This window comes from Tamandua tetradactyla, chromosome 14, assembly GCF_023851605.1.
Source record: "Tamandua tetradactyla isolate mTamTet1 chromosome 14, mTamTet1.pri, whole genome shotgun sequence".
NCBI classification, from domain to species: Eukaryota; Metazoa; Chordata; class Mammalia; order Pilosa; family Myrmecophagidae; genus Tamandua; species Tamandua tetradactyla.
Genome location: NC_135340.1, coordinates 12,174,268 through 12,198,490, shown reverse-complemented (window position 1 = coordinate 12,198,490; position 24,223 = coordinate 12,174,268). Strand labels below are relative to the sequence as shown.

The window sequence follows — 24,223 nt, the reverse complement described above, 5'->3', positions numbered from 1 at the left end:
TATAGCCACTGCTGAGTGCCCAATCTGTCAGAAACAGAGACCAACACTTAGGCCCCAATATGTCACCATTCCTTGAGGTGAGCAACATGCTACCTATTGGCAGGTTGATTACATTGAACCACTTCCATCAGAGACAGCAATTTGTTCTAAATGGAACAGACACCTACTCCATATGTGGTTTTACCTTCCCTGCATGCAATCCTTCTGCATTACCACCAGCAGTGCATAAGTTTCAAGATTCCCCCACATCCTCTACATTTGTAGTTTTCTGTTTGTTTAACAGAGGCCATTCTTATAGGTGTGATGTGGTATCTCGCTATAGTCTTGATCTGTATTTCCCTTACATCTAATGAAAATGAGCATCTCTTTATACGCTTTTCAGCCATCTGTGTTTGTTCTTCAGAAAAATATCTATTCATATCTTTAGCCCATTTTAAAATTGGGTTGTTTGTTCTTTTGTTGAGTTGTATGATATCTTTATGTACACAGGATATCAAACCTTTATCCAATTTGTGATTTCCAAATATTTTCTACCATTGAGTTGGCTGCCTCTTCACCTTTTTGACAAAGTCTTTTGAGGCACAAAAGAATTTGATTTTGAGGAGTTCCCATTTATCTATGTTTTTTTTTTCTTTTGTTGTTTGTGATTTGGATGCAAAGTTGAGGAAGCTACCTTCTATTACTACATCTTGAAAATATTCCTTTACATTTTCTTCTAGGAGTCTTATAGTACTTGTTCTTATATGTAGGTGTTTGATACACTTTGAGTTAATTTTTGTGTATTGTGTAAGTTAAGGGTCCTCTTTCATTCTTAGGGCTATTTATATCCAGTTTTTCCATGCCCATTTATTGAAAAGACTATTTTGTCCCAGTTTTGGGGTCTTGTTGAAGATCATATGACTACACATTTGGTGGTCTATTTCTGCACTCTTTATTCAATTCCCTTTGTCAATACTTCTATCTTTGTGCCAGTATCATGCTGTTTTGACCACTGTGGCTTTATAATACATTTTAAAATCAGGAAGTGTTAATCCTCCCACTTTCTTCCTCTTTTTTAGGATGCTTTTAGCTATTCAGGTTCTCTTTCCCTTCCACATGAATTCAGAAACTAGCTTTTCCAAGTCTTCAAAGAAAATTGTTGGAATTTTGATTGGTGCTGCATTGAATCTGTAGATCCGTTTGGGTAGAATTGACATCTTAAATACTTTGAGCCATCCTATCCATGAGCAGGGAATGTCTTTACACCTATATAGTTCTTCTTCGATTTCTTTTTTTAGTTATGCTCTACTATTTTCTGAGTACAAGCCTTTTATGTTCCTAGGTTCTTGATTCTTTTAGTTGTCATTTAGAATTGAATTTTTTCTTTAATTGACTCCTCAGTTAGACCATTGCTTGTGTATAGGAAACATTACTGATTTTTGCACATTAACTTTATATCCCAAACACTTAATGATTTTGTTTATTAGATCCTGTAACTTTATTATAGATTTCTCATGAGTTCCCAAGCACAATATCATATCATCTGAAAAATGAAAATTTTACTTTTTTTCCAATTTGGAGTCATTTTATTTCTTTTCCTGCTTGATTGCTCTAGCTAGAATTTATTGCACAATTTTCTCATTCCTGATCTTAGATGGAAAGCTTTCAGTCTCCCTCCATTGAGTACAATGCTGACTATCAGTTTGTCATATATACCTTTATCAGACTGAATAAGTTACCTTTGATTCCTACCTATTGAAGTGTTTTTTTTATCAGAAAAGGATGTTAAATTTTGTTGAATTCTTTTTCAACATCAATCAAGATGATCACGTGATTTTTCCTTTTTGAGTTTTGTTAATGTGCTGTATTACATTAATTTATTTTCTTCTGCTGAACCATCCTTGCATTCTTGGTATAAACCCCACTTAATTGTAGTGTATAATTCTTTTAATGTGTTGTTGGATTTGATTTGCTAGTATTTTGTTGAGAGTTTTTGCATCTCTTTTCATTAGAGAGATTGACCTATAATTTCCTTTCTTATAGCATCTTTACCTCGTTTTGATAGTAAAATGGTGTTAGTTTCATAAAATAAGTTAGGTAGTGTTCCTTTTTCATCAATTTTTGAAGAAGTTTGAGTAGGATTGTTGTAGTTCTGTTTGGAATGTGTGATGAAATTCTGCTGTGAAGTCATTTGGCCCTGGGGTTTTTTTTTGGTAGGAAGATTTTAATGACTGATTGAAACTCTTAACTTGTGATTGATTTGTTGAGATCTTCTATTTCTTCTTGCATCAGTGTAGCTTGTTTGTGTATTTCCAGAAATTTTTACATTTCATCTAAGTTGTCTAGTTTGTTGGCATACAGTTGTTCATAGTATCTTCTTATGATTTTTTAAAATTATTTCATCAGGGTTTGTTTTAATGATGCCCTTCTCATTTTGTATCTTGTTTATTTGCATCCTCTCTCTCTTTTTCCTTGTCAGCCTTGCTAGTGAGCCATTGATTTTACTGATTTTCTCAAAAAGCCAACTTTTGGTTTTATTGATTCTTTCTAATCTTTTTCTCTCCCATTCATTTAACTCTGTTTTAATCTGGTTATTTCTCTTCTTCTATTTTCTTTTGGGTTAGTTTTCTCATGTTCTTCCAAGTGAACAATTAATTCCTCAGTTTTTGCTCTTTCCTCTTTTTTAATAGAGGCATTTAGGGAAATAAATTGCCCTCTATCACAGTCTTTGATGCACATCATAAATGTTAACACGTTCTATTCTCATTTTCATACTTCTCTGGAGAGCTACCAATTTCTCTAGCAATTGCTTCTTTGACTCATTGGTTGCTTAGAACACGTTATTTAATCTTCATAGTTTGGTGAGGGTTCTTTTTCTTTGGTGGTTATTGATTTCCACCTTGATTCCACTGTGCTCAATGAAAGTGCTTTGAATAATTTAAATGTTTTTAAAATTTTAAATACCTATTTTGTGTCCCAGAATATGATCTATCCAGGAGAATGTTCCATTTGCACTAGAGAAAAATGTATATCCTGATGTTTTGGGGTGTAACAACCTATATATGTCTATCATGTTTAATTAGATTTGTCAAATTGTTTAAGTTCTCTATTTATTGATCCTCTGTCTAGTTGTTCTATCTATAGAGGAGAGTGGTGTATTAAAATCTCTTACTATAATTCTTGAAACATATATAACTCCCTTCAGTTTTGCCAATATTTGTCTCATATTCTTGGAACTCCTTGATTGGGAGCATAAAGTTTTATGATTGTTATTCCCACTTTCTTTTGGTTACAGCTTGCATTGAACATAATTTTCCATCCTTTTACTTTCAAGCTATTTGTATCCTTTTATCTATTAGTATCCTTGTGCCTAAGATGAGTCTCTCATAAGCAGCATATAGCTAGATTATATTTCTTAGTCCATTCTGTCAATCTGTATTTTTTAATTGGTAAGTTTAGTCCATTAACATTCAAAGTTATTACTGTAAAGGTGTTTCTTGGATTCACCATCCTATCTTTTGGATTTTATTTGTCAGATCTATATATTCTTTTCTCTTTTTATTGTTTTTATTTTTATCCTTTAAGTAACCCTTACTGGCACTATTTAATTCTCTTCTCCCCCTAGTACATCAGTGATTCTTGTATTTGTGTGTTTTGTTTTCTTCATCATTTTCTCAAGATCCAATTAATTTTTTTTTTTTACCATTTACTCTTTTGTGTGTTCAAAATCAATTGTCCTGTCCTCTGTCCAAATCACTTTTTCTTTCTTTTGCCTCTTCAAATCTGCTGTTGTGTGTTTGTAAGTATATTGTTTATTTGGTCTACAGCATCAATCAGTTGGTTTTGATCTAGTTAAATGAAGACTTTTAAGGGAGAAAAGAGAATTTACACTTCTTATTCGGTCAAAAACCCTTTTCTGTGGAGTTCATTGAGATCCTCCATCAGAAGTGCCAGCTTCACAGCCTGCCCTGTGAATGTTGGTCTCTTCCATTCCCACAGTTGTGTGAGACCCTTTTATAGATCTCCTATTTGCATATATTTCTTATTGGTTCTATTTCTCTAGAGAACCCTAATACATCCCTCTTCCTTCCTCTTTGCCATCTCCTCCTTGAAATATTAACAAAGTAATACGAAATGTCCATGTATAGAAAACAAGAAATTTAATCAACAATTTTACAGAAACCTGGAAAGACTACTTCTAACCAAAATATTGAATATCATAAAGTTGAGCATGACTAAAGAATAAATTAGGTTAATAGTTTTACTGCCACCCCCCCACACACATATTACACACTTCATTTGGCTATTTACAAATAATTGTTAGGCCAAAAGCATCTCCTACTGTGTGGACACATGGGTAGCTCTTATTATATAAATCTGATGTAAGGAAATATTTAGAGAGAAAACGTAGGGGCAAAAACATCCATAGTATGTCCTACAATTTGTATATGGACACAGGGTAGAAGAGAGAAGATCGAATGAAACATGCTTTTGGTTTTTGTTAATGCTATTGTATTGATTGTTTGGTTTTGCTTTCATTTTCATGTCCCAATTAATTCTTGATAAATATAAAAGAGCACTCCTCATTAATTGGAAATATCCTATGCCCATATTCAACTCCAGTGAAAGCAAAGGAAATACAAACTGAAATGTCACCCTCATCAAGAGAGCCTCATTAGATAAAGTCTACAGGATTTACCCAGGATGATGCCCAACAAACAGCCTCCCTGATAAAGACACGAGATTCTGACTGCACCTCAGTGTACACCAACGATGAGGAGGGGAGATTCACCTTCCCTCTCTATTTTCAAATTCCTGGATAAAAGTCTCCACAAGTAAATATACTTTTTAAAAAGATTTTTGCAGCATGAGAAAATGAGGAGATATCAGGGAAATTTTCACTTCAAAGTGATTTACCACAAGAGACTAATGCTTTAGAAAGCAACTTTTAGCAACCTTCTTTTTTTTTTTCCTTTTAGCATCAAATGAAGTTTTAATTTTAATTTTTCCCCTCCCTCTCAGGAAAATCTGAAGTAAATGTTATACAAAATATTTTTATAGGTCAATAGCATTTATCTATGCATTTTTCAATCATTACGTGAACACTTATTAGGTACTTATCAGTGTCCTAGGTGCTGGACAAACAATAGTGAGATAAAAAGGCTTAGGTCTTGGGTGCAAGGGTAGTTCAGTGGTAGAATTCTCTCCTGCCATATAGGAGACCCAGGGTTGATTCAGGGCCCGTGCACTTCCCCAAAATCAAAACAAACAGCCAGCAGACAAACAAATGAAAAACCAAAAACAAAACTTAAAAAAATTCAACAAATGGTGCTGCAATAAGGGGATACGCAAATGGAAAAAGAATGGAATGTGACCCCCACCAAACAGCATACAAAAAAAAAGAGTTGGGTCTTGCAGTCATATGGTTTACAGTCCAGGGGGATGTGGGCAACCAAAGAATGTTTGGGAGAAATTATCAGACTGTCCAGTTACAGCCATTGTCATTTGTCCAGGCTCAGGTGGCTTCTTTAGCCAGGTTTCTCTATACAATACAGTAGATGATTATTAAGGTAATTGTTTCAATACATATTGATTTTCCAATGCTGTCCTGTTCCTGATTTATTTAGTCTGAAGTTTCCAAATTAGAAGTAAACAATTCTGACCTGAAAATGCATGAAAAATTGCTTGTCATGTATTTTGATCTGTTAAATATTTGGATACTCACTGTTTTTGTGTTCTCAAAATTAATTCCTCATTTAAAAATCTGTCATGTTCTGTTATAATTTTAATGTATGAATATTTCCAGAATGTTTCCTATTTTCTGCTATACTTTACATATTAAATATTTTAGAAGCATTATTTTCTACTATTTTCCAAAATTAAATAACAAAAGACCAAATAGTTTGTTACATAAATAATGCCAATATTTTTCACTATTATTTTACTTGTTTAATTCAGAGTTTTTTTATTACTGTCTCAAAAAGCAATGGAAATTGAATCACAAGCAAAAGCTGAACAGAGATTACTATAATACCTACATGTAAAATCTTGTGACTCCACAGGCAGGTACTATGAAGAAATACTAAATTCAAAAGTAAGGTGACAAGTAGGATGGCAGCAGCAGATCCTAACATTTAAGGCATTCCACAAAAATAAAATGTATAGGGCTTAAATTTGCAATGAGTAAACAGTGTAACAATAAAAATATATACTGTAAAGAACATGAAAATGCACTGAAACTCATTTAAAAATGCATTGCTGCAGAAGTTTCTCTGCTTAGAGAACGTCAAAGATGAGAAACACGATGGAAGTGGACTCCACACACAGGAGTAATGATCAGGGTGAATAAAAGCACCTTGGCTTTTATGTCCCTTCTCTAATGCAGTTGTAAGCACCCTTGGGGAGTTTCAAAGTTAGATCAATAGTTATATAGTTATATCAATAACTATGACTCTCTACTTGAAAGATAGTGATGTAATTGTTTGGGGGACTCAAGTATCAATGTGTTTTAAAACACCTGAGCTGATCATAAAATATTGCAATTGTTAAGTGCTATGCCTAAGAGCAGGAGTCAATAAATTACAGCCCATGAGCCAAATCTGACATGCTATCTCTTTTTATATGGTCCAGTGTCTAAGCTGTTTCATTTATGATTTTTAAAAATTTTCTAAATAGTTAAACAATTTTGTGACATGTGAAATATATAAAATTCAAATAGTGTCCATAAATAAACTTTTATGGAACACATTGTCTATCGTTGCCTTTATGCTACAATGGCAGAATTGAGTTATGGTATTAGAGATAGTATGGACATCAAGTTGAAATATGTATTATATGTCTCTTTACAGAGAAAAGATTGCTGACCATGGCTTAGATGTAAAACTGTGTTTCCCAAACTTCACTAGTCTTAAGTCAGTTGAAATCATTGTTAAAAATATATATATATATATTTTATAGCCCCAAACCAGACATGCTGAATCACAAATGACAATTCCAAAAGAGACGCTTCATACTCTATATACAATGAGTATCAAGATGATACCTGTCATTTGGATAAAGCATAGGATGTGAGTACTGGGGTTGGTGAAGCAAGAGAGCACCCTAGATAGCTACTGAGCTTTAGAGGAAGGAAGTCTTTAGTATGGGCACCTCTTACCATGCCCTCCTCTCCACAGCAATGGGGACCAGTTACAGTAACAGAACTGATAGTTTGACAATTCTGAGTAGATAGGAGAGAATCATCAAATAAAAACTAAAACAAGAATGACAGCCACCGAGTTCCACAATCAAAACAAATATATCAAAATATATTAAAGTTACTCAAAACCTCAGAATAATAATATGGTAAATATATTTAACAATAATATATTAAATAATCTAATAATCTTAGAAGTTAAAAATTTGATGTTCGAATAAAATACTTCTCAATTAGGCACTAAAATACAGACTATGCCACCAAGAGTCAATTAGTGAGCTCAGATGCTCATTTAGATTACTGTTCAAAAAGAGAGAAAGAGAGACATGCAAATGTTTAAAAGTAAAATTAAGAAATTTAGAGAAGAAATACAGTGTTTATATCATGAATTTTGAAAAAGAAAATGGTGGATAGAAGCTGATAAGATTTATAAAATAAGAAAAATGTTAATGGTTAAGGAAAGCAGAAGTCATTAGATTAAAAGGGCCTATCTAATGACCAGCAGGGTGAACTAAGATAAATGAGTAAATAAATAAATAAATGGACCAAAAGTGTGCACCAAAATAAATGAATAAATAAATAAATGGACCAACAATTACTAATAGTATAAATTCTCCGTAGTGCTAAAGGAAGCGTTAGAAGTTTACAGGGAAATATATATGTTTACAAATCCTCTATAAATGAGATAAATTTATTTTATGTCAGACTTCGTATCAGAAACGATGCAAGAAAACAAGGACAAAATGTGAAAATTATAAAATACTGAGTTGGAACTGGGACATATAAACCCAAGCAGATAATTATTCAAATATATGCAAATAAAAATGATTAATTCACTATTATAAGTTCAAAATTTGATAGCTCAAAAACAAACTAAAAAATATAATGTAACAGAATCCAATAAAAGAGAAAATATATATTTTCCTCAAACACATTTATATAAGTCCCCCAAAATGACATATATTTTGCCCAAGTAAATATCAACAAATTCCAAGGGGCAAAACCTCTTATTAACTGACTTAAATAAATATAATTTATAAATTAAAAAAGCAAATTGGAAAGTAAACATATCAACTGGAAAAATTAAAGGCTATTTCTAAATATCTCTAATGAAAAAATAAATGAATCAAGAAATAATAAGAAAAAGTTAAAATATAATGTATTCTAAAATGAAGGAAGAAAGCAATAAGGCTATGGTAGTTTGGAGCTGTCATGTACCGCCAAAAAAGGTCATGTTTTTTAATCCTTTCCTGTGGGTGCAGACCTGTTGTAGATGGATTCCTTCTGGCTAGGTTATCTCATTTGAGATATGACCCACCCGACTCAAGTTTGGTCTTAATCCACGTACTGGAGTCCTTTATAAGAGAGATGAAATTAAGACAAGGTCATAGAGGGAACCCCTAGAGAAATAGGAGTGAAGGGCCAGCAGATACTGCCATCTGCCTTCTCATGTGACAGAAGTGTCCTGGATTCTAGCAGCCTGTCTTCAGAGTCCAGGTGTCAACCTGTTGATATCTTAAATAGAATATTTTCATGAACTGTAAATGTACTAAGAACTGTAATGTGCAAGATAATAAATCCCCACTATTGAAATCCCACCCATTTCAGGTACATTGCATTTTGGAAGCTTTAACCAACCAAAACAGAGGCAGAAATGTATAATAAAGATTATTGATCAATGACACTGATGCAAGTGCTTGGATAATAAAAAAAAACGATAAAGAAGCATCTGGTGAATCCACGACAAATGATAAAAAGCAGAAACTAATTTAAAAAGTGAATGCACAAGATTTTAATAGTAAGAATGGATTATTTTATGATGACATTTTAAAAATTATTTCACAAAGGAAGATTCCTCCGAAAATTAAAATTATTCATGTTGCTGCTCAAAAGAGAGCCCCTATCCAATGTGCAACAGGTGTGACACAGGCATTTTGAGAAAAGACAAAATTTATTCAGCAAAGGCTAGCATCATGAAGACAGGACAGTCCCTCAAATCGGTCTCCTTGAACAGTGCTTTACAACATTCCAACAAAAGCAGATAGGTTTAGATGAAGAGGTTAGAGATAGTCTATGTTCAGATTGATTACACACTTAACTCACTGAAGTTTAAAGCTTAGGTTATTGCACATGACAGGTGGGGGCCAACACTGATTAGAACTGGCCTGGTCAGTTCTGGGCTTACTCATGTTACTTCATTAATAAACACCGAGGGGCTCCATACAGGAGTATCGTACCTCAGGGTTGAAAAACAAGATAATCGGATACATGCTAGGCCAGTACGGAGTTATCTCCTTACTGTCCAGTTGCAGGGTGTGCTGGTTTGAAAGGAAGTATACCCCCTAGAAAAGCCATGTTTTAATCAAAATCCCATTTCATAAAGGTAGAATAATCCCTATTCAATACTGTATGTTTGAAACTGTAATTAGATCATCTCCCCAGAGATTTGATTTTTGTTAAGATGGATTAGGTAGAGGCACGTCTCCACCCACTTGGGTGGGTCTTGATTAGTTTCTGAAGTCCTATAAAAGAGGAAGCATTTTGGAGAACGTGAGATCCAAAGAGAGCAGAGCAGAAAGACACAGCCACGAGAAGATGAGTCCACCACCAGTGACCTTTTGAGATGAAGAAGGGAAATGTCTCCTGGGGAGCTTCATGAAACAGGAAGCCAGGAGAAGAAGCTAGCAGATGATGCCATTTTTGCCATTTGCCTTTTCAGATGAGAGAGGAACTCTGACTGTGTTTACCATATGCCTTGTCATTTGAGAGAGAAACCCTGAACTTCATTGGCCTTCTTGAACCAAGGAATCATTCCCTGGGTGCCTTAGACTGGACATTTCTATAGACTTGTTTTAATTGGGACATTTTCTCAGTCTTGGATATGTAAACTAGCAGCTTATTAAATCCTCCTTCTTAAAAGCCATTTTGTTTTCTGGTATATTGCATCCAGCAGCTAGCAAACTAGACCATATGTCATACCTTATTTTTCTCTCTTTTTACCCTTTTAATACCCTAACTGTTAATCTTCATTTCTATGCTCTTCTCCCAAGCCCTCTCCTGTCCCCCACCCCCATAATACTTCCTTTAGTGTTCCTTGTAAAACGTGCGTCTTGTTCACAAACTCTCTCAGTGCAGGTTTATCCATAAATATTTTAAACTCTGCCTCACTTTTGGAGGACATTTTTGCCAGATATAGAATTCTTGGTTAGCAATTTTTCTCTTTCATTATCTTAAATATATCATATCACTGACTTCTCACTTCAAAGGTTTCTGCTAAGAAATTCATACTTAGTCTTATTTGAGGTTCCTTCATATGTATGTAATCACTTTTCTTTTGCTACTTTCAGAATTCTCTTTATCTTTGCATTTGATAATCTTAGTGGATGACTTTGAGTAGGTGTATTTGGATCTACTCTGTTTGGGGTATGTCGCACTTCTTGCACTTGTAATTTTATGTCTTTTTTTTTAAGAGTTTGGAAAGTTTTAATGATAATTTCATCAATTATTTTTCTTCCCCTTTTCCCTTCTCCTCTGTAACACCGTAACATGTATATTCACAGTCTTCATCCTGACATTCCATGCCCTGAGACCCTGCTCATATTGTCTTTATTGCTTCTTTTGCATATAGGATTTCAGATGTCCCATACTCTAGTTCACTAAGCCTTTTTTCTGCCTCTTCAAATTTGCTGTTGTATATCATCACTCTGTTTTTCATGTCTTCTATTGTGCCTTTCATTCCCATAAGTTCTGCCATTTGTTTTTGCAAACTTTTCAGTTCTTCTGTATGACTATCCAGTGTCCTCTTTCTATCTCTCAATTCTTTTATCATATTTTTTCTTCAATGCATTGATTTAGAAGACTTGTTTGAAAATCTTTAAACAATTGTTTGAATGCCTGTATCTCATTTGAATTGTTAGTTTGTTCCCTTCACTGGGCCATATCTTTATGCTTTCTACTACAACTAGGGATTTTTTTCTGTGTTTAGACATCTGATTTTCTTGACTAGTTTATTTTCAATGTTGTTTTCTCTCTTTTCCTTAATGTTTTCTTGTCTGTTGGTTTTGTTCTCTGTCTGTTCTTTGATATTTGGTTAAACTTATGCTAGACCTCTAGCATAGCTTCTGTTTAACTGATCAGAATTTTTGAGCTCTTATTTTTCTGATTCTTTCCATGCCTATATGGAAGATTTTTAGATTGTCCTTTTTGTGTGTACAGTTGTTTCACCCCCAGGATCAATCTCTGTCTTCCTTCTTCCTCTTCAGGAAATGTTGATCAGCTATTCATTTTGTTTTGTTTTGTTATTTGCCTCTATACATATTTTAAAACTCCTTTTGTAACCTCTAGCAACTTTTATCTGGAGGTCTGTTTCTTTGATGATCGTCTCCCCAGAGAGTATCTACCCCTTTCATATTTTCTCAGACAGGACTGGTCCAGGACTCAAGAAGTATGTGTAATTAGTGTCAAGAATTCCCAGGTGAGGAGACCCAGCAGGATGCTAGTCTAGCCTGTGAAACCTCTTAGATCTGCACCTTTAATGTTCTGTCCTGCAGATGTCGCTTGTCAGCCTGCTGTTTTCCAGAGGCATAAAGTGGCACTGTGGTTAAGACAGAGATGAAGGCTGAAGTCTGGCTTAAACAGTTTCTAATTTCCAGCTTCTGAGGTCTAAATAACAGTCACTGTATGTGTTGGGCCCCCCCTACTCTTTTGATTTTTTTAGGAGGGCACTCTTCCAGTCCCTGGTTCCCTTCAGGCTGGAAAAGTTGCAGGATTCTCACTCATGCAGACCCTTTCCTTCCTACTGGGAGTGTATTTGAGGCAGGCTGGGTTCAGGTTTTTTTGTAGATTGAAACTTTTGCATATTTGATACAGAAGCTGGTCTTTGATTTCTGTAGGTTGAAACTCCTGCTGATATACTAGTCCCTGGGGTCTAAATTCTCTGAATGAGAGGCCCCCCTTAAGCTAAACTGTGCTCCTCATTTTCTTGGGGAAGATAAGCTCTTTAGGGAACTCTATCCTTTACCTGATTAGTTATTCTGTCTCTACCTCATTCCTTAATTCCACCCTTGGCTGGGGGGGGGGGGGGGGGCTGTTGATTTCTTTAATGGGATTCCAGAGAGAGAAAGAGAGAGAGAAATATCTGCTTCCAGAGATGGTCCCCACCGCCCCAGGTTCACCAATCAACAGCCAAAGTTGGTACCCAACTATATTGTCCCTTTTCTTGGTGCACAGCTCTTTTCCAGTATTCTGAGCTCAGCCTACTCCAGAAACCTCTGTTTTCTTTTTTTTTCTCAGCAGCCCTGCTTCCTCCCCACTGTGAGCGGTGCTAATAAATATCTCCAGGGTGTTTTGTTTGAGCTATATACTTATCTGTGCTTGGAAGTGGTGCATTTCTTTGAAAGCTGATGGAATGCAGTATATCAGAAATGGAACAACTTTCTTTTTGAGATGGGCAGGCTCCAGGAAATGAACCCTGGTCTCTGGCATGGCAGGTGAGAATTCTGCCACTGAGCCACTGCTGTACCACCCAACAACAGCTTTTTTTAAAAGGGAATTTAATAAGTTACAAGTTTACAGTTCTAAAGAAGTTAGAGTGTCCAATTTAAGGCACAAACAAGAGGTTATCTTCACTCAAGAAAGGTTGATGGGTCTGGAACTCCTGTGTCAGCTGAGAAGGCATGTTGCTGGCATCTGCTGGTCCCTTGCTCCTGGGCTGCATTGCTTTAGGCTCCTCATTTTGTATCTATGAGGCTGGCTTTCATCTCTTGGCTTCCTTTGGCTCTCTCTAGGTTCTAGCTTGCTTAACTTTTCATGGAAAGGCACACAGCAATGTCCGCTGGGCTCCAAGCATCTCCAAAAATCGATATCTCTGCTCTCTCTGTTGGCTCTGAAGTTTCTGTTGGCTCTCCCTCTATTGGCTCTGTCATTTCTCCAAAATGTTTCCACTTTTAAAGGATTCCAGTAAACTAATCAAGACCCACCTGGAATGGGTGGAGTAACAACTGCGCCTAATCAATGTCACACCTACAATTGGGCATGGCACACCATCATGGAGATAATCCAATCAAAAGTTTCCAGCCTACTCTATTGAATTAGGATTAAAAAAAAAAAAGTTGGCTCCACAAGATTGAATCAGGATTAAACCATGACTTTTCTGGGGTATGTAATATTTTCAAATAAGCACAGGTGGTATTAGCAGTCCAAATTTGTTAATGAAATCCACAACTGGGGCTTAGATGATCTCTCCTTCCTTTGCTCCTAATAGAGAGGGTTTCTGTTTCCCACCAGAGAGAGACCTGAGTCAGCCTGCTGTGCCAGTGGGGGAGGGGCAACAGCCCTCACAGCACTGAAGAATGTACTTATAGTTCTGTGCCATGAGTTATCAATCTTGGCCGCTTCATCATCTCAGGTTGGTGTGTGATTGTGTCTGGATCATAAAATTAGCCCAAACAGTTGTTCCAGACAGTTCCTGGCTATTGGTAGCTACCCTAGATGATGAACTAAATCCCACACCGCCCTATGCCAATATCTTGCGCCATCATCCACATCTTTTTAACATCTATTATTTTGAAATATAACATATATTACAAAAAAGCAATAAATTTCAAAGTACATTTTAACAAGTTATTATAGAACAAATTTCAAAGTATGGTATGGGTTGCACATAATTTCAGCTAATTCCTTATAGCTGCTCTAAGACATTGGATACTAAAAAGAATCATCAATATATTGATTCAGTAGTCATGCTCATGTGTTCAACCTTATCTTCTCTCAATATTTAGGGATATTTGGGCAATGACTTTGCTATCCCTTTCATGTTGAAAAGGTGTGTGGCATTATAGGGTAGAGGGGAGGCAACTGGTTTCCATCATCAACTTTTAATAAAGAAAGGAACTCTGAATTAGAAACTTGAAATTGTGATATTAAAAAGTTATTTGTGGTTTACTTAACAGTCTCTTTTCCCCAAAGTACTTAAATTCTTATAGGCACTTATCATTTGACATGTATTGTTTATAATTCTAATTCTTGTTATCTAGTACTTGCTGCAACTAACATTGCCTTGGGAAGAATTTTTTTTTGTCATAAAGATTCACTCTATCTACACAAAAGTCTGAAAATATTCTGAAAGCAGTAATTTACAGCTTTTTACATGTAAAGGGACCCAATTATGACTTTTATACTTGAATATAATAAAGATATTTGGATATTTTCAAAGATATTGAAAGTTTTGAAAAAGAACATTATACTCTAGTAACTGTTATTGCCACTCCACACACTTTAGACGAGAACATTCACAGCAAAAAGGAGGCCATTATATTTGGTAAATCATTCCCCAGATATGTATCATAAGAATAATCATTGCTTTTTAGAACTACGAAGATAAAAACGCAGAATATTATGTGAAGGAAATAATTAGGTAGATGTAATATTGATTAGTAAATGTGTATTTTTTCTGGAATTTTCATAGCAAAAGTTTAATATTAGTTTAAAGTTTTTTAAATAAATTAGGGAAATTATTTTTAATTTAGATACATTTAACATTCCATATGTGTAAAATGTTTAGAGAGCAGTATTTTCATGATTTCTAAATTGTACAGATCTTTGGATCTTGACTTTACTGGGGTCCATTTACTTTCATGCAATATATTTAAAATGACACTGTATATTCATCATTTTTGTTAATCATCACATGAGATTTAGATAATTAGAAATAAATTTTCTGATTATTTGCCAAACACAGAGCTGTTTTTTTGCCCACCTGAATTTCTTAAGTACAGATTAAATCAAGCTGTGCTATGATGGCCCTGCAAAGGCAAAAGAATCCCAGGGACCAACTGGTTCAGCTGTGGAGTCTGACACCACACACTCACCAAGGGGGTATGAGAAGCATTATCACTTCCATAACCGAGGTCTCTAGGGATAGCAGGGCAGGCCTCTCAAGCATGTCCAAAATGGCTGGATAAAAGAGACTTGCTCAGGGTTTTTATTCTGGTTAATGGATGGGGCTGGATTGAGTGACTGTGCTCATTAGAGAAGGGTGGCTTGAGTATCTAAGCCAAGGAGGAAGCACACAGGCTCTATCAGAAGGTAACCAAGGGGGAGGCCCCAGGCTTTATCAGCTTGCCCAGATATGGGGCACAAAAGGACATTGGAGAGATGATGCTAAAAAATTACCAGTAAACATCAAAAAATGCAATCAGACTCTTCATTAAAGCCTCTTTGTTCACTCTTCTTGAGTAGTGGTATCTGATAGCTTGAATCATCAGCTAATGAAAGGGCAAGCTTTCATATTTTGTGAGGCGTTATTAAAAATAAAATTCTCTCAATAGTATATCATCTCTTCAATAACCTAGTAAGATATGAAGAGGGAAGAGTTTAGAATAGCAATAATATACATTTCAGTAATGTTTGATCTTTTTTCCAAAGTACTTTGTATCATATTCCTAAAATCTCTTAGGGTATATTATTACACGTATTTCAGAATATTAAAAAAAAATCTGACTACTACATGGAAAAATTGCCTGTTTAATGTACAAGCTACAATGAAAATATATTCCTTGTGTCTTGAAAAGTTTTTAATTTGTAGCCCAAATTATTCTCAGTTCAGGTTTTATTTCCACTTCTCAAGAAAATATGGTAGAGAGTAGAAATGAGCTATATTATACAGCTAATTATGATTTAGGCTACCTACTAAAATAGTGAAGAAATTAAAAATTAATTAAATCCTAAGCTTGGATAATTCCATTCATAAAGTTATCTAAACATTGAATATGATCTAGAAGAATCATGATCTGGAAAAAGGTTGGTTTTGGCTCAGTACTATTCAACATAATGATTACAACAATACCACTATCAATACTAATAAAATACCACCATTTTCATTTTCTGGAGCTAAACAAGTTTGTTCTAAAGCACATATGAAAAGTCTAAACATTCAAGAATAGCTACAAAAAACATGAAAATCAAAGGAAATGCTGAAAATTAGCACTGTTGATATTTTACATACTATAAAATCTTTACAACTAAAATATGTTTCTGACTTGTAAAAATATGCATTTTGAACAGAATAGAGTATCAAATACAGGTATATATGAACATTTAGATAAAGATGGCATTTCAAATCACTGGTGCAAAAGAATATCTTTTACAAATAGCCATTTAGAAATAGTTTTAATTGGATCCAAATATCACACTTTACCCCAAAATGAATTCCAATTAAATGAAAGATCTAAGTGTTAAAACAGATTATTTAACCTAGGGAAAAAAATCTCCAAGTATTTCTTTATATCCTGAATATTGGAAAAATCTTTTGCATTATAGATCAAAATCCAGGTGCAATTTTTATTGCTAGTTTTAACCATATAAAACTAAAATGAAACTTCTGATGGTCAAAAAATAAACACATAAATAAAAAAGAAAGGCAAATTTCAAAGACACTGACTAATTGGGAGAAAAACTTGCATCATATATCACAGGTAAACGACCAATATTCCTAATTTCAAAAGAAATATAAAACAATATATGATTTCAAAAATTTAAAAAGCACATAGAAAAATGAAAGAGAAGACAAAGACAATTGACAGGAAGAAGTTTTATAGAAACATCAAAAAATATTTAACTCCGTTTATGATAAGAGGAATTCAAATTAAAAGCCCAATGATACACATCCATGATGATATCGGGAGCCACTGATTATATACTTTAGATGGATTATATGGTGTGTGAATATATTTCAATAAAATTGCCTTTATATATAAAAAAATATTCCAACACTCTGAAACAAACAAACAGCAATAAATCACAAAGGAAAAGAGGGCATTGTAATAAATGGTGTAACAATATGAAAAATAATATAAATGGAATCTACTTCTGACACCAAAAGAAAGTAAAAATTCCAAACAAATTGGACATTTTAATACAAAAACAAATGAAATTATATATATACAAACATTTGTGAATTTCTCTGTAAGCTGCAAGTGATTAAAACTCATGCAAAATTTAGAAGTAATGAGGAAAATAGTTAATTTGATTATATGAATGTTAAAATTGCATGAAAAATAAAACTGCATAAGCAAAATGAAAAGACCAAGAGCCCTATAAAAAGAAATGAGTTAGGGATATAAACATAGTTTACAGAAAAAGCAATGCAAGTGGCCCTCAGATATTTTAGGACTTAAATATATGAGGCTCATAATTAAGAGAATAACTTATTATTAGAGAAAACAAATTGACATGATATAGATATACTATATCTCATATTTATCAAACTGATAAAAATGCAGAAGTTTGACCACATTTAATTGGTACGGCTCAGAGGAAACAAACAGGTATGGGTTACCAAAGAAAATGTAAAATGTTACAAATCCTATGGAGGGCGATTCGGCACCATCTAGCAAAATTAAATATGAATTTATGTTGTCATGGCATCATTTTTTTTTTGCTTTTTTTGTTTTGTTTTGTTTTTGTTTTTTTTAACCAGTTCTACAATCTCATATTATTTAAGTCCCTGACTATTCAAGCAAACCCATTCCAAGAAATTCACATATATCCTAGCTCATGCTGTCTCTTTTTAACAGCTACATTAGCTGGCTATTACTGCTGTAACAAATCACCACAAATTAAGTGGCTCAAAACAACCCAAATTCGTTATTTCATTTCTCTGTAGATCAGAAGTCTAAGTCTGATGTTAATCTTTTTTTTTTTTTTTCCAATTTTCTAAACGCTGGCCAAGTTTGTGGCCAGTTGGGTTCTTTATCAAAAGTCCCCCAGAAGAATCTGCTTCCAAGCTCATTCAGGTTTTGGGCAGAATCCAATTCCTTGTGACTATAGAGTTGAAGTTCTTTCTTGCTGGTTATCATCTGGGACACACCCACTTAGAGTTCCTTTAAGTCTTTCTCTCTCTGATCCTTGCATGTGGCACCTAAATCTCAAAGCCAGAAAAGATATTTCAAATACTTCTCATGTTTGAAATCTTTCTGTCCTCCCACTTTGCATGGATTACTAAAGGGAATGCCCCTTTGCAACATCTTTATTCTGTCTCCAGTCTGCAAAAATTCTCAGCATTTATGAATTCATGTGATTAGATTGACCAGTGCAGAAATTCCGGGAGAGTCTTCTTATTTTAAGGTCCGTGTTCTTAGCTATACCTGTAAAGTGTCCTGTGCCCTATGATTTAACATATTCAGATTCCAGGAATTAGGGTGTGGTTGTCTTTATGGGGCCATTGCACCTACTGCAACGAGTAAGTAGGTATATTGTTCAAATGACCACTTCTTCTCCAAGGGAAGTTCCTCTTCTTTGTTCTTCAAAGCCAGTCTCTTGTATGGGGGGTATGTCTACCTGTGTGTGAATATACACAAGCAACATACAAAAACATAATAGTAGGCTTACATTTTTAACCTGTAGTTGACCTGAGGAATATCTCATGGTGCAAAGGGTACAGTTTGAGGAAGAGTTGCAAGTTTGGCAAGACTAGGCATCCTAAGTATTTGTTCTTATCTCATAAATAACACTTCTAGATATGGAGTGGTTAAGGACTGCAAGGCATGCCTGGATTTATGTCTAGATAGGTGTTTTAATATCTTTTGATGGTGTGCAGCTTCGGTGTTAGCTGGCACCCTTTCTTCAATCTTTCAGGAGAAAAATTACTTTGTAGGAGCAGTTGACTTGTGACAAACTCCTACGAGGTTGTTTGGCATTCTCTTGTGTGGCTAGCTGCAGGTTCAGAAACAGAATCCTAGTTTAGTTCATATACACTGAGTGCAATTAAATGTGCCATATAAGGAGCAAATATCAGAAATATTTGTATGGTAGGCTGGAGATATTGAACAGCTTTATCAAATTTCAAAGAAGAAATATAGCATATGCTTTCATTTTTAAGCATTGGCAACTTAAATACTCTGACTTCTTTTTACAGGTAATAAACGCAAGGTTCAGTCAAGATCCTTTTATGCCCACACAGAGACCCTTACTGAGCTGATTGGGCTCTATATAATAATGGTATTAACTTCTCTCTGGAACAGGACCATTGTTATCATACCTAGCCTGAGGTATTTGCTGATATGTGCTCTCCAGGTCTCTTCAGCATGATGTAAATATATAGCGAGTCAGTGTACCTGGGAAGATAAGACTGTGGCTAAAGACAGGGATGCTTGAAAGTGAGATTTTGGAAGTGGCACAACTATTGTTGATGACAAAGTGCCATGTATAATAGTGGGGGTTGCTAGCCTAGATAACTGGAGGAAAACATGATTTAACAGAGGAACAAAAAGAACCTAGAAATTAGGATGTTGCCTGTGGCGAAGCGGTCATATATTTGGAGGTTGAGGTGTCTAGGAATAAAGATAGGAATAATAGCAGGGAGTAGAGCATCATAAATATGTGAAAATGTTATGAAAAATTTAGGGGTTGACCAAGAAATCAGAGCTGACAGCCCAATGCTGTTAAAAATCTAATAACATCTGCTTTTCAGGGTGTTTTAGGGGGAAGGAAAAGAATATATATCTTCAGAGTGGCATTGGGATGGAAGGAGAAATAGCCTCCTCTACAAATAATTTGGGGACATCAGTGTCCTCTGAGGATGGGCCTGTTTGAGTTAGTGGAAGAAGCTGAAATAAACAGCTGATCGGCACAGATGATATATGAAGAACTTCAGTGGGGTCTGTCAAAATGATTTCGGCAGAGGTTAAAAAATATGTGATGAGGACTATATAGTGAAACGTCTATAGGGTGGCCTAAGGAAAATTAATTTCTGATGTGCTCTGTGATAAATGGGATTTAAGAAATGATGCGTTTGATTCTGGCAGTCACCGAGAAAACGAGCTATCAACCTATAATTTCATAGAATTTAGCAAGAAGTTTTGAACGTAATGCCAACCAAATTGTGTGTGAGCCTTTGCGACAGACAAAGATCACCCTGGGTCCATGATATCTGAAAAACTATGTTGGCTTTAGAGAGGGCTAAATGGGATGAGAAGAGTAAAATTACAAGTAAGTTCGACTTAAGAACTGCAGACGATAAAGGCATTCTGGCAGCTTGAGGAGGCATTAAAAAATGTGAATATTTACGAGAATGATTGTCAGAAGATTTCACTTTCATTACTGATGTTAATAATTTGAATTCTTTGTCATTCATCAACATAAGCAGAGTTCACTAATCACAGTGATCCTCTGAAAAAAGTCAGATCCACCAACATTTTTAATTCCTACCCATATTTTAATTTGATCCTATAAATTTATATGTATCATCTATTAATTCAAAACTTTATCTTTGCTTTAAAACAGTGAAAATCTCCATGTGTGTGAAAATGCCTTAGCTCAGAATTATAAATTTTGGATTTGCTAAAAATTCTTAACAATGCTTTTATTTAAAGTAGGAAGATACGTTTGATTTTAAAATGTCCATTAAAGAAATTAAAATAATTTGATTTCATTTTTCATTGAAATTGATTCCTTCATATAATAAGATAGGCGAGGGTCAAATTCCCTTAGCCTGGCATATGAAATTCTCAAAACTGGACAGTGTCCACCATCCCCTGTCTTTCCAAGTCACTGAGCTCAACACACCCACTGTAACACTTCTTGAATCCAAAGGCATCACAAATATACTGATTCTTATATTCTACTGTATTTAATACCACTTTCTTGAAAACCTCCCGAATATCCTCTCATTCCCTATTCCTCTTCCTATTTGGGTCCTAAAATGCACTATGCAAGTTAGCCTCACCTGAAAGTATTTTATTAATTTTCATTACTCATGAATATACTTTGCCTGTGTTCTCCATTTTCCCAGTTCCTTTCCATACTTCAGAACTTAGGTAATTTAGGTTTTTGCACAAAACTTTTTCTAACTTTCCAAACCCTTTACTGAAATATATGAAAAGTTATGGCTCGTATTATTCATTTTGCCCTCTACTTTATAATATTATTCAAACTTGTTTTTTTTTATGCATGGTTGTATATCTAATGAGAAGGTGGCATCACATGGGAGGGATATTGTACATTCATGTATATACGATTATTTGTATAAAACATGCACACTCAGAAAACCATGAATAATTATAGCTGCTGTCTTTGCCTAAAAATACATTTTTATTTTCCTTTGTATATCTCTCACTCATTGCTTCTAACAGAGGGTTTCAACCAAAATTTTTGACACGGTGCCATCCAGATTTTTATACACTCTTTCAATTTTTGCTATAATAGGATATAACATTTTTGCTTAAAGTTCCAGCTATGGAAATGTTTACACATAAAAATGACGTCTAAAAGAAAATGCATATAACTTTACTAACTAAACCTAGTCATTAAAAGACAATATGTAGTCTTTAGTTTTGAATCTTTTTTCCATAAAAAAAATCTACTTTACAATCTCAAAAATGTCTATTATTTTGTGAAATCATATTGACTTCTTGGTTGTCAGTGAGTCATTTTTGTCTAAACCCAAATATCCTTGCAATTAACTAGTATCCAAGTCTTATATTTAATAGTTTGTTTTTCCCACTACATAGAAATTTATTTAATATTAATGATTATATATATAATATTATATGTTTATAATATGAATGGGTGCTGTGTAAGGACCTAGCAGTTTCTAAAGAACTTTGTCAATAATAGACTTTTTTGTTTTCTTCAATGGTTAAAACTTTCCTTTATGGATAGTTTTATATTTAAAAATAAATTCTGACATAAAATATTTCAAGATATTTTGATAGTCATAAATTGACTAGTTGAAGATGTTTCAAATGATAAAACCTACTAAAATAATATTTGTTTTATTATTTATAAATAATATAAATAAATTATTTATATTATTTATAATATAAATAAATTCAAATATAATAATATTTATTTTGAAATCATATTTCTACTTGGAAAAAAAAAGATGTAGCTTACTTCAGCAGCTACTTATTTGTAGCTGCTGAAATAAGGTGAAAAGCTATTTTAATAAATGAAATACATATTAGTAATACAAAATCTATCAGCATAACAGTAATGATGCTCAATTTTCCTGCAGTGCTTAAGCATAATTAATCATCATTAGTTATCTTAATTCTTGAGGAACTTAGTGTTTTCTTTTAAATTTTAGAGGTATTCTATCTGTGGCCTATTAACAGAATTTATATAAACCCCAAAATATGTTGGAAGAGACTGAAATATGTTAATATCTGAAGTTTCTGCTCAATTTTGTTGCATACTGTTAGTTTTATAGACAGAAGGTCAGAGTATCTTATATGATTTCTACTTAGAGATTTATTAAAATATTTTATTAATTCCTTATATTTATTTTCATCTAAATTTTGGTTGTTTTACATTTTACTTTTTAAGGAAAAGCTGATATCTCATTGCTGAGTTTGTTCATATATTACAATTATAAATTCCATAATTTAAAATATTCTCCCATAAGAAGCACAAATCTAAATTTAGAGAAGAGAGAAACAGTAAAAAATAAAATAAGTTTCTATAGAATAAAATTTTAAATCATAAAATAATTTTCTTTTAAAACTTGAGTTCACACAGTGCCTATTTAAAAAAAGCAAATTATGTATTCTGATATCAACTTGAGAACCAATTAAATTCCATGAACCCCATTATCGTTTTTCCTCAGAGACTTTAAAATCAGTGTTCCATCCATAGCCCATTAAGGATAAATGTTTTACACATCTTCTGCAGTAACTGTGTTAGCAGCTGAAGCATGTGAAAATTTTACCACTGGGAGTTTTAAAAGAAATGGGGAAAATGACATTCACAAAGAAATATTTGCAAGGAAACTTCCTTCTAATTGGACTTTTTACTATCATAAGGTTTCTGTCAAAGAAATGTTTGCACCTATACAAAAATTCTATTACTATTTAAGAAATATCTTAAATGTAGTGGAGAAAATAATCAAAATGTTTATATTTTAAATAACCAACTATTTTATTAAACACCCTAACTGAAATTCAGTTTTTCTTCGTACTTTAAAAATGCCAAGAATTTAAATGAGAGTTTATAGAATACTTCACTATATTTTCTTTTTCCTTTGTTCATTTCTACCAGACTCTCTCCCACCCTCACTTTTTATTGTCTTCAACTTTCAGATGTACTTGTCATGAGAAAATTTTCTCAGATGTTGTAGTATGTTCTAATAAATAACCATCAGTGAATTGTATGGAAGGTGATATATATTTTATAAAATATATTATAAATTGTAGCACATCTTTCCCAATGATCTACAAATTAGATATTTATTTCAAATATTTTTATAAAGTACATTGTTTCAGTTTGCTAATACTGTCAGAATGCAATATAACAGAAATGGATTCATTGATACAAAAGGAATTTTTAGGTTACAAATTTACAGTTCTAAGGCCATGAAAATATCAAAATTAAGGCATCAACAAGAGGGTACATTCATTCAAGAAAAGCCAATCTCATCCGGGATTTCTCTGTCACATGATGTGCCAGTTTGAAAGGATTTATGTTCCCTAGAAAAGCATGTTTTAATCCTAATCAGTCTTGTGGGAGCAACCATTTCTTCTAATCTTTATTCAGTACAATAGGTTGGAAACTTGATTAGGTTAACTCCATGGAGATATGACTGACCCAACTGTGGGTATTGAACTTGATTAGCTTGAGACATGACTGCACCCATTCCAGGTGGGCCATGATTACTTTACTGGAATCCTTTAAAAGAGGAAACATTTTGGAAAAGGCTTGAGATCTGAGAGAGCCACAAGAATGAGAGAACCACAGAGCCCACCAGCCAGCGACCTTTGGAGATGAGCAAGGAGTATGCCCCCTGGGGGAGCTTGATGAAACAAGAAACCTGGACTGAAAGCTAGGAGATGCTGTCAAGTTCACCTTGTCCTTGCCAGCTGAGAGAGAAATGCAGAACATCACTGACCTTCTGGAACCAAGGTATGTGGATATTTTTCATGACCTCAGAACTGTAAACTAGCAACTAAATTCCCTTTTTGAAAGGCACTCTATTTCTGGTATATTGCATTCAGCAGCTAGCAAACCAGACCGCATGGGAAGGCACATGGTGATGTCTGCTGGCCCTTCTCTCCT

General features: G+C 34.1%; 1 long non-coding RNA gene across 5 annotated transcripts in view; it reads right to left on the bottom strand.

Annotated features, from left to right (window-relative positions):
- The window catches only part of LOC143654803 (uncharacterized), a 296,513-nt gene that overhangs the window by 148,792 nt on the left and 123,498 nt on the right, over positions 1–24,223 (bottom strand). The window lies entirely within an intron of this gene.